We start from the raw sequence: 6,290 nt of genomic DNA, 5'->3' as shown, positions 1-6,290 counted from the left end.
CCTGAGAATATCGATGACCTATCAAAAATGCTACTTTTTCGGTCATTGGCCATGCTCCGAAGGGGGTCAAAAGATCTGGCTGACTGCGGAATCGTGAAAACAGGGGGTTGAAGGTTGAAGGCTCTACTGACCGATCGAGCGAAATTCCGAGAAGTTCAGCGTAGTGCACGCCCTGGCAAGGGAGAATTTGCTATTGCATTGCTAAAAGAAGCGGAAGATACCGCAGGTTACAATGATTTCAGAACTGTATACCGCATCACAGAAGAATTTGCATGCGGTCGTAAATCTTTCGATGGTTCTGTGAAGGACGTTAATGTTCGATTTCTTATCCATGATGATGAATAACTGAAGAGACGGAAAGAACACTTCACCTGCAGCTGTTCTTAATCGATTTTGAGAAAGCGTGAGAAAGTGTGAACAGGAAGGGTATCTGGAGTGACCTGCGCAGGAGGGATATTCCAGAGAAACTAATTGCTATTATTAGAGTGACATATAATGCACCGAGATGAAATCTCGGAGGATTTTAAAGTTCAAAGCGGAGCCCGGTAGGGTTGCATCCTGTCACTGATATTATTTCTTATTGTTATCGGTGGAGTTCAATGGACAATGACATCTTTCCTCAAACACCTCGAATACGCTGATGACACCTGATTCCTCTTTCACGGGTTATGGACCTTGGCAAGTAGACGGACGGGTCATCGCACTCTCCTTATCTGCAGACCATCGAAGGCGTTGATCAATTTGTATATCTAGCGGTCCTGGTTTCTGTCAACGGCGGCACCGAACTAGATGTTACCCGACGCAATAATAGCGCTAGATCCGCTTCCACTGCTCTGTTTAAAATCCACAAATACAGTTATGAATTGCACTATTACCTGTCTACGTCGTAACGTCGGAGTACATTGGCCTGACACTATCTTAAACGAACAACTTGGCCAGCGCACAGGGTTGGCATTCGTATGCGATGTGAGGGGAGGACGGAAGTGGCAGTGGATAGGCCACATATTAAGGAGGGCTGACAGATGCATTGCGGACTACGCCATGCATTGGTGATCAGTCTTCCAAGACAGCCCAAGGGCGAGTGCCAACGTCTCGGGAAATCGTGGGGAGAGCTGAAGCGCATTTCAGGTAACTGCGAGCGATGGCGAATAGCCGTAAATGACACACTATACCCCACCAAGAGGTAAAAGCCCATGGAGAGATCTCCTTTCCGCTCCTTTGTCGCTGTTCGTTGCTCACATATATCCGTTGTTTGGGATTACGAGTTTTCGACACTTCCCTTTTTACCGCTGTTCGGAATAGACGAATTATCTATTTTCCCTCGGAGTTTTACCGGTTCAGTTTTTCTTCAGGTGAAGAGGCTGTCTTCTTCTTGGTTGCTTATTGGACCCCCAAGGGTTCTACTCCATTTTCTCGCTTTCTCGCCTACTTTATGTTGAGGAATTAGATTTGGGCGTACTCTAGCGTGTGATCTGAGAAGGATCACAGAGACTTTCCAATTCTCCATTGAGTCTAGCACATGGATCTTCGAACACTCTGCTCCGCTTGTGTTTTTGTTCGACCTCCTCTTGAGATCGATTGCCTTTGAAAGCGACGGGTTTCGATTTTTGCTGCTTTCCTTGGCATTTGTTGTCCTATACTTCGGCAATCACCTGGTATTTAGTGAGGTGTGGGGCCTTCTGGTATTGGCTCTTGAGTAGGACTCCAAGGAACTTCTGTTCCTTATCCGGTTTCCAGAGACCGACATTAATGTCAGCCCGTGCTTTTGAGGGGGACGACGACGTCGACGTTTTCGGTTTAGGAGTACTATGACTGGAAATCGCTAGTCTGTCTGTCGTCACGCTCCCTGTTGTTGGTTTCAGTACTACAGCTAGCACTGACGGCTACTGTTTGCTGCTGGATGGCAGCAGCTCGTCCTCTGGTGATATATTATATATTATTATATTATTATAATATTATAATCGGCTTACTGTCCGTCTGTCTCTCCGTCTGTCTCCCTGTTTATGTCCCCCGCATTTTACTCGAAGACGGTTATAGCGATTGACACTAAATTTGGTGGAAAGGTGGAAATTGTGAACGCCCACGCATACAGTCAGTTACACCGCTCTACATTTAATGTAAGGGGGGTCCCATACATACAAAAGGGGATGTAAATTTTTTTTCACCGAATATAGTCATAAGGAGTATGAAATGAAAAGTCTCGGTTATTTCTTTCCAAAGCCGGTCTTGAATTTGACATTTGATGGAAAGGTCGAGAATGCGGGTGGTTAAAAGAGATCATTTCTTTCGCAGACCCATTCTCAGAAACTACCAAACGTGAAAATCTGACAAAAATCAACATTATTATGCCTAGCCTCCGAAATACCCTCCATGCAGATATCTGTTCAAATGAAGTTAATAATATTATATTACCATAATGTTTAGTAATTAGCTGCAAAACCCGCCGTAAGTTCATCCTAGATCTGAGAAATTTTGGTGGAAATCACACTACTACTAATTTGGTGGAAATCACACTACAACTAATAAAATTATAATAGGTCAAAGTTGACACTTCTGTGCAAATTCAAGACTTTGAATGTCAATATCATGCGAAAATGGATACATTCACATGATATATGCATATTTTACGTGCTAGGTACTAATGGGGTAAAAAGATCATGGAGCTGTGTGAGTTTATAAAGGAGCGCAGAAACATTCACCAAAATATAAGGGCCATGATAAGAGGCATCCGTTTGACGTACGGCAAGGCCCAGGATGAACGAGTAGGGAAGTCGCCGATTGGAAAAGTGAACCAGGCAACTCAAGAAACGCCGGTTCAAAACACAAAAGGGGAGAAACCGGGGAAGAGGCTGCGCCAGAAGCTGAATGACTCAACAGGCCAGCAAACCCCGAAAAGAAAAAAGGACTCAACTCCCAAAAAGGCGGAGTTCATGAAAAGTACGTCTGAAGCTACCAGGGAAAATACTGCAGTGGCTACCTCGAGAAAAGGGATTGAACCTTCAAAGGCGGATGCGGAAGCTTGGAGGAAGGTAGAACCGCGGAAAAGAAATTATCGGAGGAAGATTAGACCGGAGGTGATTTTCATTTCCAAACGAGGCGAAGGGTCATACGCCGACATTCTCAGGAAAGTGAAGGCAGACCCCGAACTCACCAATTTGGGAGACAACGTCAGCCGTATTAGACGGTCGCAGAGGGGAGATCTTATGTTGGAACTTAAGAAATCCAAGGATGTAACCGCGGACAAATTCTTAAGCCAAATCGGGAAGACTTTAGGGCAGGAAGCCGACATAAGAGCTAGCAGGCCGGAGATCACTATAATCTGCAAAGATATAGATGAAATCACGACGAAGGAGAAGGTTCGCGAAGCGTTGGAGAAACAGTTCGATTTTGCCGGACTACAAGAGTCAGTGGTGAAAACGCTAAGGAAAGCCTATGGGGGAAAACAAACCGCCATCATCAGCCTACCAGTGGAGAACGTACTCAAACTGTTAGCAGCAGGGAGAGTGAGAATAGGCTGGGTTATGTGTCGCCTTAGGGAACAGGTGGCGTTAAAACGGTGCTTTAGATACCTTGGCTTTGGTCACATTGCGAAGTCATGCACTAACCCAAATGACAGGTCAAAGCAATGCTGGAGATGCGGAGTGGAAGGCCACATCAGCAAGGACTGCGGAGCTGACCCAAATTGTCTACTGTGCAAAGGAAAGGAGGGTGTGGACCATCGGCACATTGCAGGCAGCAGCAGGTGCCTGGAATACAGGGGAGCCCTTAGCACAAATCGCAGATGAGGTTAATACAAATCAACCTCAACCACTGCGAGGCGGCGCAGGATTTACTCGCGCAAACCATCCGCGAGAAAAACATCGATGTGGCCGTACTAAGTGAACCATACCGAAACCGCGGTGGTAGCGTTTGGGTCAAAGACCAAACGGGCCAAGCAGCGCTGTGGACTTGTGGAGAACAAGCCTTCCAGGAAATAATGGAGCACCCGGAGGAGGGCTTCATCAGAGCGAAGGTGAAGGGCATCCACATCTACAGCTGCTATGCTCCACCCAGCGCTACACTCAACGAGTATAAGCGGATGCTTGCTGTTCTTGTTTTGGATGTAAGAGGACGTTGGCCGATCATAATAGGAGGCGATTTCAATGCGTGGGCTCTTGAATGGGGCAGCCGGATAACTAATGTCAGGGGACGTGTTCTCCTCGGAGCTAGACGTGGTACTGGCGAATGTTGGGTCTTCGTACACTTTCCGGGGAAGGGGCCTGGGGTCTATAGTGGACCTGACATACGTGAGTGCCACTTTAGCCAGTAGAATCGCTTGGCATGTCAGTGAGGACTATACTCACAGCGACCACCAGGCAATCTGCATAGAGATCAAAGACGGATCGAGCTCGAAAAAGAGTTTTCGCAAAATGCCGGGTGGTATACTTGGCTGGACAGTGAAAGCGTTCGAGGGGGACACGTTTTCCGCGGTGCTCAAATCCGACATATCCCTGAATGGTACGGCTGGAGAGAAAGCCACCCAGATCACTTGATGGGTGACGGAAGCATGCGATGCTACTATGCCCAGAAGGCGATTGCTCCCCAGTAGGCAACCCAACTACTGGTGGAACAACGAAATCGCAAGTTTGCAAGCCGCATGTTTTCGGGCAAGGAGGCTTTGCCAGAGGCTCAGGGGAAAACCCGGTGGCGACGGTCGAGAGGAGGCACACAAGCAATTGCGTGGCCGCCTAAAGGAAGCCTTTCGGAGGAGCAAAAAGAACTGCTTCAAACAGCTGTGCGACCATGCCGACATAAACCCTTGGGGCGAGGTTTACAGAGTGGTGATGAAAAGGCTGCGGAGATCACCCCAGATGACCTTTCCGCGCCTCCTGAAACAGATTATTACCACTCTGTTCCCTCACCACGAAAATAGGAGAAGGCAAATTTTTGTCCAGCCAAATGACGGCATAATACCGCCTGTAACTGTGGAGGAGCTGCGGGAAATATGTGGTAGGTTCGGTGACAACAAGGCCCCAGGTTTGGATGGCATCCCCAACGGAGCTTTGAAGCTGGCAGTGAAGACTAGGCCCGACGTTTTCGCCAACACCTTCGAGGCGTGCCTAAAAGAAGGAATATTCCCTGCCCAGTGGAAAAAGCAAAAGTTGGTGTTGCTTCCGAAGCCTGGCAAACCATCTGGAAACCCAGCGTTGTATCGTCCTATCTGTCTGTTGGATACAATGGGGAAGATGATGGAGAGAGTCATCTACAACAGACTCCTGTCCATCGTCGAAGCCAGCAATGGTTTGTCGGAACGCCAGTTTGGTTTCCGACGCGCCCACTCTACGGTGGACGCAATTGGCATGGTGGTAAACCTGGCAAAAGGTGCACTGATTTCTGTCGGCTGCTGTGCCGTGGTGGCGTTGGATGTCAAAAACACATTCAATTCGGCCAACTGGAATAGAATTAAACGGGCGTTGACTGACATAAGTGTCCCCGGATACTTAACGAATTTGGTGGAAAACTACCTCTCAGAGAGGACTCTCTGGTACGGGACGGATGAGGGCCCCAAAGAGTACATTGTCACAGCCGGGGTACCACAGGGATCGGTACTTGGTCCCCTGTTGTGGAATATCATGTATAATGGGGTGCTTGCTCTTCCCATCCCAGAGGGGACTACGCTTGTCGGCTTTGCTGATGACCTAGCTGTGGTTGTTGCAGCAAAACACCCAGAAGATGTGGAGGTTTACGCAACGGAAACAGTGAGAGCGGTATAGTCCTGGCTAGAAAAGGCCGGGCTGACCTTGGCGGACGCGAAAACGGAAGCGGTCTTGATAACGAAACGCAGGAAAAATAATACTGTAAAAGTGGAGGTCGGTGGACATACGGTCGTATCAAAGCCGGCTATCAAATACCTGGGGGTAATAATTGACACCAAATTGAGTTTTAGGGAGCACCTAGAGTATGCATGCCAAAAGGCAGCCAGTGCCACCACGGCACTTGCGAAAATGTTGCCAAATATTGGTGGGCCGAAACATTGCCGGCGGTTGGTGCTAGCCGGAGTGGTGCGTTCCATCCTGCTCTACTCGTCGCCTGTGTGGGCAGAGGCGCTTGCAAACTCTCAGAGACGGAAGCAGGTGAACTCGGTTTTCCGGCGGATGGCTTTGAGGATTTGCAGTGCTTGTAGAACCACATCAGATGAGGCAGTATTGGTGGTGGCAGGCATGATCCCGGTTGACATTCAGGCCAAAGAAATGAGTGTCCTGTACAATGCAAGACATATGGAGGGGCATGCACAGCGTAGAAATGCGGCA

This window comes from Hermetia illucens, chromosome 4 (genome assembly GCF_905115235.1).
Source record: "Hermetia illucens chromosome 4, iHerIll2.2.curated.20191125, whole genome shotgun sequence".
In the NCBI taxonomy this organism is placed as follows: domain Eukaryota; kingdom Metazoa; phylum Arthropoda; class Insecta; order Diptera; family Stratiomyidae; genus Hermetia; species Hermetia illucens.
The sequence above is the reverse complement of the archived record's forward strand: the minus strand, read 5'-3'. Positions refer to the sequence as shown.